Source organism: Cryptomeria japonica, chromosome 9 (genome assembly GCF_030272615.1).
Source record: "Cryptomeria japonica chromosome 9, Sugi_1.0, whole genome shotgun sequence".
NCBI lineage: Eukaryota > Viridiplantae > Streptophyta > Pinopsida > Cupressales > Cupressaceae > Cryptomeria > Cryptomeria japonica.
Genome location: NC_081413.1, coordinates 69477712 through 69492001, shown reverse-complemented (window position 1 = coordinate 69492001; position 14290 = coordinate 69477712).

Below are 14290 nucleotides of genomic sequence, written 5' to 3'. Positions count from 1 at the left end.
GAATGAAATTGATAAATGCTTGATAGAAGGATGTTGAATGTTGTTGAATTCTTCAAAGATCTGCTCTTTCGCTGCATAGAAGGTCCTCCAAAGCCAAAATTCCGGTCCCTTCAAATGAAGAAAGAGAGCTCTTATGTATGAAACCCTAGGTCTTAATTTCAACTTTTGGCCGACCTAGAGATTGAATCTCTCGCCAATTTCTTGGGGTTAAGCTTTATTTTATGATTGGATCGCGCTCCTAAAATTTTGGGAAAAATGTCCGGGACCATGTGCACGCCGGGTGCCATGGTCCTGACAACTTTTCACCAAATTTTCAGGGCCATCGGATATGATGATTTTAGAGAGAATCCCAAAGTTACAACTGATTTCGAGATGTTTTGACCCCCGAAATCAAGCCCCCAAGTTCAAAATAGGACCTAATTAGGGTTTTTGATTAAATGATGTATTGGAAGAATAAAATGAAAGGGACACACTTTAATGAAAGGGCCCAACTTTATGATGTGGGAGATGATGAAATAGAACCTTAGACCTAATTAATTTGACTAATTAAGTGCTAAAGGGAAAATGCAATGCAAAATGCAAAATGTGCCAAGGCGGGTGCTAAACTAGGTGTGAAATTGTACCACCCTAGCAAGTGCGTACAATTTACGACGCTAAAGTAGGACTCCACAAACAAACCTGCAATGTTTGTCAAGTAGTCATCCCAACCAATTGAAGCTGGAAAACAATAAATATCCTGTTGCAGTGAATCACAAGAAGGAAAAACTATCGAACTATCCACATCATTAGGTGCAATAGGTGATGTGATATCAATAGGAGGAGATGAAATGCAAGGCTCAAGAATGGGGTCATGTGTGAGAATCCCCAAGTTCAAGTACCCAAAGTTCTCCTCAAAATTTGAATCATCAACATAGGAAGAATCAACCTCATCAATAGGACCAAAAAGTAAAAAAGAGTACAACTGAGATGCATGATCAACCACCCCAGTCGCAATGATAGCTCTACTCTCCAAGTCTCTAAAGATAACTAAATCAAGTGTGAACTCCACAGTTTTCCTAGTTGCCCCATGTATGAGTTGATAGATGGAAAGAAGATTGTTTGTCAATTGGGGTACACACAACACACCATTGAAGTAATTATCCCCAATGGCAATAGATCCTTTCCCAATCACATCCATGTATGTATGATTGCCCATGAAAATTTGTGACATGGTGCAAGGCTCAAATGAAGAGAATATAGACTATGAAGATGCCATATGATGAGAAGCCCCTGAATCTAGAAGCCATCTCCCTGAATCATGACTTGTACTAGTACAAAGAGCTTGTCTGTTTCCTTTACCCTTTTCCTTGGAAGAAGAATCTGATGTAGACATTCTAGAAGGTAGGTTGATTTTTTTCTTCTCAAGAATATGCTTCAACTCATCAATATCCTTCTTATAACAGTGTTGTTCATCATGTCCCGACTTCTTGCAATATGCACACAAAAGATTGTCCTTAGATTTCCTCTTAGGTGAGGATGTAGAATCACCATGTTGTGGAGATGAGGATTGTGCTCCATCTTGTTCTAGTTTAGACTTAGGTTGCTTTTGGTTCTTACCTTTTCCTTGATTTCTTTGATTCCCTTTATGAGCCACCAAACCTTGTGACTTTGAGGATTTGAGAATCCCCATCTTGGTCAACTTAGATTTCTCAAGAATCAACATCTCTATGAATGCATCAAATGAGGGAGAAGTGTAAGAGGAACCTTGAGTTAACCTATCGGTGTGAAATCTAGATACAAAGGTTGCATACTTTGAAGGAAGCTTCTCTAACAAATTATAAACCAATTGATCATCCTTTTTGTCAATGCCACAATCCTTAAGCTTTTCTCTTAGGTCATTTGCTTTTGTGACATAATCTTGGATTGTATCAAAATCCCTGGGATACAATGTTGTGAGTTCACTATCAAGCTTGTAGCCCTTAATCTCATCAACTTGACCATACAATTTGTCATAAATATCCCAAGCCTCTTTAATTGTAGTACACTTATCAATGTGAAAAATGAGGTCATGTGATACATACTTTCTAAGAGTTCCAAGTGTCACAGAATTCTTAGTGAGCCATTCAATTTGAGCATTAGGATCAGTTGTAGGATCAGGTGGTGTTGTTATAGTTCCATTTACATAATGAGTGAGTCATTTTTCCATTAGTTTACTCCATGACTTTATCTTCCATGATGCATAATTATGAGGAGTTAAAAGTGGAAATTAAGGAGAACCCATAGAACCAAAATGAAAAAACACAAGATAGAGAGAGGCACAATCACACAAGACACCCCCCCAAATTACTCAATCAAGAAACCCCCCTCAAAATGATGATGTGACATTTTATACTTAGTGTGTATACAATGGGAACTTGCAAAACAAGGCAAGGTGGACTTCTGATTTCAATCTTACAACTGCCTCAAATAGGCTATAAGAGACTCCAAAAAATACTGCAAGTGATCTAAACTGAGATCCAAGCAAAATACAAGTATCCAATAGGCCAAAAATGACCAAATACTAAAAGCACAATTTCTACTCAAAATCAATGCAAATTAATGGCCGATTATGAAAGAAAACAAAAAATTATGCACTTTCAAAAAAAATGACACCTGAAAAGGAGGTCGTATGACCCCAAACGAAGCCTCTGAAGTTGCAAAATCGGGGATTAGACAAGTATAGTCATTAAAAGCTACAAATTTTGAAACCTCCATCCATCAAAATCAAAAAATTCTTCCACCACTATGAAGAGCACAAAATTCTAGCCCATTTCAAAAAAACTTGCACCAAAAAAAAAGCAAAAATGAGCAAGATATAGCCATTTGAAGTTGAATTGCAATTTCAAAAATGCAAATGAGAGGGGCTAGAATTTTTTTCAAAAATGTTGATGTAGTGCTGACATCAGCATTTAACTATGTTAAATTTGATGGCCCTCTTCTTTTCAAAATGTTCTTCATACCCCTTTCGGCCGACCATGCAGAAATAACACATTGAACATTGTGAATGCTTTCGTGTTGTATACAAATGATTAGATGGCACATAGGTGTCTGCTTACTTGGAAGACCGTACTACTAATGTAGCCTCCATGTTAGGTATGTGGGGTAGCCCATGTGGAGATGGGAAGCTTGCATGGTGGTCTGCATGGCTTGGCTAGAGTGGGGGCCACGTGAGTGGCCGAACAGGAGACCAACAGGATGCGCGGGTCAGAGGAGAAAGTTTGCCTGTGAAAAATAGCAGCGACCGATGGTGAGATGGTGTCAGTTGCCAGAATGGAAGGGCCGAATGTGGGGGTTGCTAGGAAAATAGTTAATGATAGAAGAAGGTGCGGTCGGTACTTCGGCATCGGGAGCTCGAGCAGTGGTCGCAATAATAGAGGGATCAGCGGGGGCCAGAGGCTGATGGGTCGGGTGGTAGTTGCCGGCAGGTTGGCACGAAGGACAGGTTGTCGAGGCCAAGAAAATGGAGTACGAGGGGCCACCGGGAGGTCAGTAGCGGTGTGGTAGTTACAGAGGTGGCAGTGGCGTGGCAAGTACGAGGGCCCTGTAGAATCACTATAGGGAACTGGGGGTGGGGGTAATAAACCCCCACCAAAACATTTTATTTTTTTTATTTTTTTTAATTAAATAACTTTTACAATTTTTGCGAATTTATTTTAAAAAATATGAAACTAAAACAATAAATTTGTAGAAAACGAAAAATATTATTGTTTTAATTTTTTTTGCAAAATCGTACCTTACTAGCCAAATAGGCTAAAAAATTCTTCCAAGGCCTGAAAATTGACTTTCACCAAATATAGACAAATTTATAGTCAAAATCCATGGAAACAGCCATCTGGACTCAACCATAATGTCTAAATCATTGTATGATGCCCCCAAAAATAGTAGCACCCCAAATCCGAAAACTGAAGCCTCCAAAATGTCTCCAAAAGACTAATCAATGAAGCCCTCTAGGCTCTGATACCACATGTGAGATTTTTCCAAGATCAAGAGCTCAATGAAAAGTACAATAGAGAGACAAAATAGATGATAGGAATAAACTATATTTTATCAAGATGAAAATATTGCTCAACTGGATCATTAAAAGTTGTTACATACAATGTAGATAAGCCTGCTTATAAAGACGAGGCTATATGGATATGTGAGCACACAAACATGACATGTGGCTTAATGAAAAACAAGGGTAGGTAGGAAATAGGTGTGGTAGGTAGAATAAACAATAAAATATTCCACATGATTTGGATCACCCACCGAAGGTGGAATTATCATCCCACAATAAGTGGATATGATTGTTAGGTCCCAGAGGCAACTAAGAGGGGGGGGTGAATCATTTGTCAAATAAATTCAAACCAAAACAACTTAAACAACTTATTGCTTAATACTGGTAAATCAGTCTTTTATATCGGTAGACAGTTTTATTAGTTTATTGCAATACCGGTAAATATTAATGCATGAAACAAAAAGCCAAAGTCATCCACAAGACTTGACACCAATATTTGCACATGGAAACCCTGTAAGGGGAAAAACCACGGTGGGAAACCTTACCTACAATCAGATGATACTACTACAGATAGTAAGTGTATACAAATGGGGTCTACACATGCAAAAAGGCCAAGTGCTTAAAGCTCACTGCTCAATCACAAAATAGGAGTCACACTGACTACAATTGGATGGTTAAATCCAATAAGAATGTACTGCTCAAAATAGCATCTTCATATGCTGGATTCAATACCGGTGTAGTTCTGATATGCTTTCACAAAAACCTTGCTTCACCTTCAAATGATGTCTGCATGTATAGCTCTGCTTATTCTTGCATATACCTTCTCACAATTCTTCTTCGCATTCCACGTCTGATCTTACAAATAAAATCTTACATTTATATTATAACCTAGGACCAATTTTAGTAGGTCGGCTCTAAAAGATATTACAATAAAATCAATTTACAATTAAATTAATGCCTGATGCAATAACTGATTCAACATGTCGGCTTAATACATTTACAACAATAATAAATCATCTCCATAGCATGTCATGTTGATCTGGAAAAGATAAACCTACCAGTGTATAACCTAGACCTATTTGCCAGTAACAACAAATATGCAAATATGAATATACCAATAATCAAATCTCCAAGACAAGGTGTCCAAACGATGTCTTTGACATAACCAAGTGTTTTCCATGCCATTCCAAGTGTCGGTGATCATTATATCCTGTCGGTGTACTAGATACCGATGATTGTGCATGAGTCATTTGCTTGCCGGTGAATTTTGCTGATTCTACAAAGTGCCAGAGTTGATAAGTGTTAGTAGGTGTTGACATCAATGACAAAACCATACCAAAATACCAACAATGATAAAGTAATAACAAGATCACACCATAAAAGGTGGAAATCTCCTACAACATACTATCCCAATGTAGCAAAAACACCCAGGTTTCTCATACCCATACTACTATGAAATACATTATCCTAAGTAAACTTAAGTAAGGTGTAATAATATCCAACATGAATAAATAATTACACCAACACAAAGGGTGAGGTAGATTTAAGATATCCTATAACCTTGTCTCTTTAATTTCATCAAAAAATGCCATTTTCCTTTTAGAAGATATCAACCGAATTGGAGATTCCACCCCTGTATATGATTTGAAACCTAATTCATAGCCTACTACTATCACCTTGAGATTTTCTTAATGGCTTCAACAAAATGATAAAAACATTATTTAAAAAATAGAAAGAACAAGATGAAATAAATCTTGTGAAAGAAGCCACTCAAAGCCTTTACTCCATTTCACTTTTGTATCTATCGTGCTTGTGAAAATTAATTGTGCTAGTTATCCCAAATAGAATTCACTAACTCATTCTTAAAGGAAGTTAAACTAAAACAAAAAATACTCCCTCTCTACTAAGTTTAGCCATTACTTTAGATAAAAAGAAAACAACTAATCAATGTTTCCCACCAAAATAGAAAGCTAAACTACAATCCTAAAAAGAAATCAATGTAAAAGTCTCAATCCCTAACATTTCCAACTAGCCTATCTCTCTCAATGGGTGACATATTCAACATATTTTGAAAGTCCCACCTCCTAGGGGCTACCAAGTCCAACTGCTATAAATGGAGAGTTGAATTCTGGTCTCCAACCATTTCTGATTTCTTGCCATATCTCCACTGGTCATTAAATGTGATATGACCGACCTCAAAAAACACAATCGAATATTTATGAAGATATATAAGCCTAGGATAATCTAGTTTTAAAATGCAAAAAACTATCCTTACATATACCACTAACTTGGAACAATCTACTTCAAGATTTTGTTGAGTTGGATGAATTGACAAGCATTTGAACTGCTATCATTTTGTTGCAATAATATCCTATCTTTTAAACTAAAAAAGAATATAAAATACTTTGAAAAATAGTTTTGAGGATATTGAATCCTAGGACAACAAAAACTCAAAATTAATAGATCAAGTTGTTTGAAATACCCACCTAATTTGTCCTTTTAGCCACCACTACCTTGGGAAAATCTACTCCTAGATTTCATTAAGTTGGTGAAATTGGCATATTTAGAAATGTTTGTAAAGATGTTAAGTAGCGGAAAAACTTCCTATACTAACCTTGAGAGGAGGGTAATACAAAAAAAAAAATAGATTGTTAAAATAATTACAAAAACTTATAAAAATAAACATTAGAACATGCATACCACAACTCGACAACATAATGATTTATGTTGGGAAAACCATTTTGGGAGAAAAACCCCACACTCCAAATGTAACTCAATATATTATTTAGCAATCAATAATAGATTACAATATACTTGCAAAGAAAGCTCTTCATAGGAGTACCACTAGTAAGAGATTCATAGGTAACTCAATAGCCATAAGACTCTTACACCCAACCTCTATCTCACACACCTCATATATAAGAGATAAAATATAAGAAACCCTCAAAAGATATTACAAAACCATGGGATAAAACAAACCAATAAAGTAGAGCCGACCTTATCTCCAATCTAGATTCCCTATGATGTGTCAAAAAAAACATCAACATGTGTTCCTCCCTTTTACAACTCATTTATGTGTCTGATGCATTTAATATTTCCTATTTCAGGAATCCAAACTTCTAGAGGCCATAACTTGTGAACCATGTTCCTGATTGACAAACTATTTGAAGCACCAGAAAACTTGCTAAGTGTTCTATCATGTCATAACCTTCTATAAAAATTATTCCCACATTTCAAGGAATTTTGGAGCCTCTAAAGTCCTCAAAATTAAATTTAAATCTTTCATCGCACCCTTCAAAAATGGAAACTTTAATATCTTTGAAATGAGTTATTATCTTGCACTGAAAATTTAATGGCATGCATATCTAGTCAATCTGAAGCCTTAGCAAAGATCTCACACAATTTTGTGCTAAAAAAATTACTTAATATAAATAGTGACCTCATGTAAATGCAAGGTTGAGGTACCATTTTCCCAACAATATTTTCCAATTATAATTAAATAACTTTGACTTTTAAGCTTAATAAAAATTGTATTCCATCTAATCTTGTCTTCTACAAAACTCTTAACTTAATCCCAATATTGTATTTCAAATGGCCAAGAAAATGGTTTACAATGAATTCCTACTATTGGCAAGTGTTGTCACTGATGTCAACTAGGGTAGGTTGCAATTGCAGAAGAGATGAGATGAGATAGAATTGTCTTGTAGATGTCCATAAGTGTTGATTTCATGTGTTTTTGACTAAGAATTATAGTTCTATATTGTTTCACAATGTGTTTGAACCCATTGAGTTTGATATATTTTGGCTGTAGATTGAGAAATGATAAAAATCCTTAAGATTGCATTTTTTTTGTGGGACATCAATTATGTCTCATTAACACATCCCCTTGATTTTCTTCTCACAGATGCAAACCGATAGTTGATTGGTCCACTCGCTCTATTGAATAGCAAAGACCAAATGATATGGACAATAAATCTGTTGGCAATTGACACTCAACTGGTTGGTTTCACTATGTTGTCATTGATGGAAACATGGTATTGTGTTCTGGCTTCATGTTTTTGTTCAATTACCTACTGACAGACACTTCACAAGATACTACACTGACACCGGCACTAGCATGGAAAGACATAAGGATTTCTTTGGTTACCAGTAATGCAGGCTGACATGGTTTTAGAAAAAGGTTATAGGTATTGGAGGCCGACATATATTGTATCTGACATCGGCAATTGATTTTTATACTTATGCATTTATGTTATTTGGCTGACATGTTATTTGATATTGTATATATATTTGTAAGCCGACATAAGGCATGATAATTTGTATAGGGTATATAAGTCAGTTTTGATAGATCATTTTTGATATAATAGATATGGATCATGATGCGAATATGTAATTGGAAGGAATATGTTAGAGAGATTATGTATGTGAGGAAATTTATGTAAGGGTTACTTTGGTAAAGGGTTTAGGGTTTCAAACCGGAATAAACAGAGCTTAAAACAGAACTGTATTCTAGCATAGAAGATGTTGTCTTAGCAGTTCAACACTTCTCTGGATTGTAGTCTAGATTTTATGTAGTCAGTGAGGCTCCTTTTGTGATTGAGTAGTGTGCTCTAGGTTGTAAGCCTTCCTATAAGAGCAGGCCCATCATATTTTGTAATATCTCTTCATATGGCCAGTGGATTGATATTGTGCATCACAAATACCACCTTGGTTTTTCCTCTTTGAGGTTTTCCATGTATAATTTTGTGTGTTATGGTTCTCATTTATGTGATTGGCTTATTGGTTATTTTACTTCTTTCAAATCTGTATGTACCAGTATACCGGTTTGTATATGCATGTTTTAATAAGGCTAAAATTAATCATTTTGGTATAATACTGATTCACCCCCCCTCTCAGTGTTATTGGATTCCAACAATTGGTATCAGAGCCTTGTGCGTCAGAAGAAGTTTACCAGCTTGAGGAAGATCCTGAATCCGAAATCCAAGGATATGGCTTTGCAGAAGCAACTTGAGATGGAACTTGAATATTATGATGTTAAAAGGTTGAAGAACTTAAAGCTACAAGATGAATTGAATTATGCTAAGGAGTTCATTCTTGAACTATAAGAGAGGCTATCATTTGTTCAGTCTAGGAGGAAGGAACTTTTGCAAAGTCAAGATGATGAAGAGAAAGATGTACTTAAGGAACAATGTTAGAAATTGAGTCAGGAAAAAATGGTAATGAAAAATAAAATGTAAGTTATAAATATGAGGATGTCTAAGGAGATTGAGGATAGAAAGAAAAAGAAAAAAAATCTTGTTGTATCCTTGAAAAATAAATTTGAAGAATGTGGTATGTTGGTTCATGAGAATGATATGTTGAGAACTAATTTAGTACAATCCCATAGTAATGAACAAGAGCTTGAGAGACAAATGATAATTTTGAGAAAAGATATAACTATTGCAAGTGAGTACAAAGAAAAATTCAAGATTATCTCAGCACAACTAGATGAGTTATTAAAGAGACAAAGGCAAATTGTAGATTCCAATGGACCTGGATTTGAGCAAGGACAAAGTTCTGATACTTATAATGAAGATCAAAACCATAAGGCATCAGTAAGGAAATTTAATGATTATAAATTCAATGGTAGATGTTTTGTTTGCAATAGATTTGGTCACATGGCTAGACAATGTAGAAACAAAGCAAATCTAAACCCTGATTCTAATGCCGGTAAATGTTCTAAATGCAATAGGTATGGTCATAAGATAGAATATTGTAGAATGAATGTTAAATGATATGCATATGGAAAGTTTGGACATATGGCTAATCAGTGTAGGTAAAGCAATTTCACTGGTTTTAGCAAAGCAATTCAAAGGAACAAGGTTACATGTTATAAATGTAATGAGGTTGGATATATTGCTAAATTATGTAGAAGCATAAAGCCACCAGTTGGTAATGGAGGATCAAATGAGAAAGGGAAAGAGAAGGTTAGTGAAATCCACAAAGATAATACTCAAAGATGGGTTAGGAAGAGTGAAGAACAATCATTAGAGGAAAATGTTGTTGGCATTTTTTATGTTTATGTTGTGATTGTCATTGATGGACACACACTTACTTTGAGATTAATTTTTGTATGTATGAGTTATGCTCAACCAGTATTTGTTCCAAACCGGTATTGTGTTATAGTCTTTAGGCTATCGATGTTTTGCAGAAAGTGTTTACCAATCTAAAGCAGTATGGAGACCTCAAGTGGTTTGAGGATCTCAAGCAGAGCAAAGAAACTTAAGCGGTAGTTATCATTTTCCCAGTCTTCATTTTTGACAACCGGTAATCGATAAAGTTGTATGAACCAGTATTACTCTGTGATGAGTTACCAACTAGTAATCGATAAAGTTGTATGAACTAGTAACACTCCATGATGAGTTACCAACCAGTATTTTTGTGATGAGTTACCATCCACCGACACTTTGATGGTGATTTTGTGTCATGTTACCAAATGTGTCTAGATGCAATGAACCTAGGAACTTGTAATGTAATCGTATTGGACCAACATGAAATTAGATTCCTTTTTAAGGACATCATGTCTAGGGTTTTAGAGAGTTGTTGGATAGCTGTTAGGGTCTATGGTGGTTGATGAGTTTTTGTATATGCGATCTTAGAAGGGAAGATCAAGTCTGTATGCTGTAACAGAGTGTGGATTTACTGAAGACTGAAGTAATGCTGGAATGCATTAATAATGAGCTATCAAGGATCTAACCAAGCATACTGTACTAGTATCTAGATCATTCACTTGTTGATTACTCACATCTTCGACAAGTCTGAAACCCTTAACTTGATAGGCTTGGCAAAGCCTTTGTAAATCCTCTAACAAGGTGGTTCACATCTGTGGATGTAAAATCCTCTTACAAGGTAGTCTTTAATTGGACTTATCTCCTAACAAAGATTGAGATTCCTAACAGGATCTGTTTTGGTGAAGAACATTGTATGACCTTAACTGGTCTGACATTAACTGGTCTGGTTACTATTTTGTAGATAGTTACTTGTGAGTTTCATCTCACTGTGGTTTTTCTCATTTGGGTTTCCATGTCAAAATCTCTTGTGTTATGGTGATTGTGCTTCTATGGGTGAATGTCTTATTTGTTGTTTGGTTTGCATTTGTGTTAACTGGTTTGTTAGTCAAACTGTTTTATCGGTTTACTGCTAAACTATTAAAGTGTTTAAGTTTAGTATTTTTTGGTATACTAATTCACCCCACCCTCTTAGTATTCATCAATTGGCATCAGAGCCAACCTTTCTATAAGTTTAAGCACTTGGTAAGAGATATGGGGGAATGCACTATGAGGGAACTTACTCATCGGCTCACTTAGACTGAGAAAGCCTATGATGAACTCATGGTCAAATATAAGGCCTCTCTGGCAAAAATGAGAGAGCATGCTGAGAAACTGATGGAGCTAACTAAAAATAGTTCCTCTAATGAAGTGGATATGGATGCCCTAGTTGAAGAAGTTGAAAAAGTGAATGAATCTAATGCCAACCTAAGAAGGGAATTGGAAGGACTAACTATCAGGATGTGTCAAGAGCTTGAGAATTGGAGGAAAGTTGAAGATCTGGTAAAAGACAAAGATCATGAGATCTCCAAGATGAAGTAAGAAATCAGTGCACTTACTGCTCATCTCCAAGATAGAAAAGTGGAAAAAGAGGAAACGCAAGGTGAACTAAACTTGGATATTTTTGAGAATGCAACCTTGAAGGAGTCCAATGCTACTATTACCAAATAAATCACTGAGTCAAAGGAAATACTTGCCAAATTCAATAACAACACTGTTAAGTTAGAACAAAAGCTTGAATCTGTAAAACCAGTAAAGAATACCACTGGACTTGGTTTCTCTGAGTATGAAGAAGGTGAGACCTCTAGAGAAAAAGATGTAGCATCAAAGAAACAACCAACATCAAAAGATAAAGGTAAGAAAAAGTTCAAACCTATTTTCTTTAATTGTCTCAAGGAAGGACACACTTCCAATGTATGTAGAAGAAAGGATTACAATAATTTTCCTTACTTTCTAAACAATAAGCCTAGATCCAATAGATTCAATGGAAATTGTTATGCATGCAACAAGTTTGGGCATAGAGCATTTGAATGCAGGACTATCATGCACAACACCCGAAGGTATCCTCAAAGGAGTCAAGGAGTTTTTCGTGAACCCTTTGGGAACCAGAATCCTAACTGGTTTAATGCCTACAATCATCAGTTAGGAAGCGGTGGCTATCAAGAAGCAACCGAATGGAGAGAAACCTGTTTCATTTGTCATCTTAGTGGTCACACTACTGCAACATGGAGAAGGAAGAATGGAAACATGAATAATGGACCTTGGAGAGCACCTAGAATGGTTTGCTATCATTGCAACAAACCAGGTCATACAACAAGATTTTGTAGGATGAGAAAGAATATATCGGATGATATACCGATCACTCCAGAAGGAAAGGTTGATGTTGAAACTGTTCAAGCGGATATGAAGAAAACTTGGAAGAAGAAGATAGAAGGAGTGTCTAGAGAAGAACTGGTTTCTGTACCTAGTGTGGAAGTCATTGAACTGGCAAACTAGGCAACATAAAAGCTTAGGGGGAACAATCAGTGAAATATTTTGAACCCCCGGTTTACACCAGTAAAAGACCTTAACCAATATGTGATACCTGTCAATTGGCAAAAGACTGGAAATGGTAAAAGGCAAATTAGGGTTTACACCCTAATAGTGGAGCATTTATTATGGTAGGTGAAGAATTCACTTAAAAGGGATTTCAAGTCATTTTCACTTATCAGTTTTTGAGCAAAGAAGTTTTCAAGTGTAGAGTGATAAAAGGCAATTTGTCTTGCAATTCAAAGAGATTTAAAAACCATGAAGAAGAATCTAAAGATATCATCAATCGGTCAAGTGTATAACTCAAATCGATAATCCAGCAACTGAAGTAGTGAGTAACAAAGTAGAAATTGAAAGCCCTAAAACTCAACTTTCAAAGGTATTTCTCGAGTTTCTCTATTTATCATGGCTTCAGCATCGCATTCTAGCTCTAGTGCACTAGTTGATTCAATTGATTTCATACAATAGAAGGGAAAATATAATGCCCTGTCCCAAATTCCCGCTAGTGTTATAGTAAAGGAAGGTATTTCAGATTACATTAACTGTAAAATTGAAGACCTAGGATCTCTAGTAATCCATTCTTAGTTGAGCTTGTTCTGTGGGAAAGACAGGAAGATCAAACCAAAATTTAGCATATTGGAAAAGAAGAATCTTCATAATGCGGTCTATTTCCTTGAAGAATTCATAGATGATCACATCCGCATCATTCTAAGCAGAGTACATAGTGACAAAATGTATTTAGAGCAGACACATGACATCACACTGGAAGCGATTCATGTCGTCACTGGTTTCTGTAACATTGGGGAAGTGCCAGCCCTAAGGAAGATTAGCAAGACTAAAATGACCAAGTTCACCAGTTTTGTGAGCGACCAAAGGGGAATGACCATCAATACCATTAAGGAAGATCTAGTCAACTATGCCTGTATGGTGATAGGTTACCGAACATTCTATGCTAGCAGGATCAACTTTGTCTTTGCTACAACAGTAAATGTTGGATACAAGATGATTATGGAAGATGCCTCATTTTATTTATGCACTTGTATGCAAAGGCAACTCATGGTGAACCTAAAGTCAATAAAACAGGACAATGCCTTGAGATTTAAATTCGGACAACTATTGGTCGAATTGTTCTTCTACTTCCAAGGCTACTTTCCAGGAGTGGGTGATATTTAGTGGTCTGCTGACCAACTAGTTACAAAGCAAATTAGGGAAAGTCTACAAGTAGTCGGAACTAGTTACCCTGAAGTCTTGAACAAATAATTTGATGAGTTCAGATGCAAGATGAGCCAAAGGGTGAGAATATCTAGTGATATTGTCAAGAAATATGAAGAGGACATCTGCTTTATCATCAAAGTAGATGAGTGCATAATGGAGGTTGTTGAGCCTAGAAAGGAAGGAGTGGAGCCTATGGGTTATGAGGTAATGTACAACATGCTGGACGGGTATGCTTCTACCCTACTTGCCTCACTGCTTGATCCCAAGAAGAAGAGAACCAACACCTATCTGGAGAGGGTTACACCGATTAAGGAGCCCTCAATGAAGAAAGGAAAGGCAGTGCCATTTGTATCGGCACCGGTTACTTCAGCAAGCCCTAAAGTGACCAAGCAGTCACCGACAAAGAAGAAACCAGAAGCTACTCCTGCCAAAGTCTTTGAAAGAA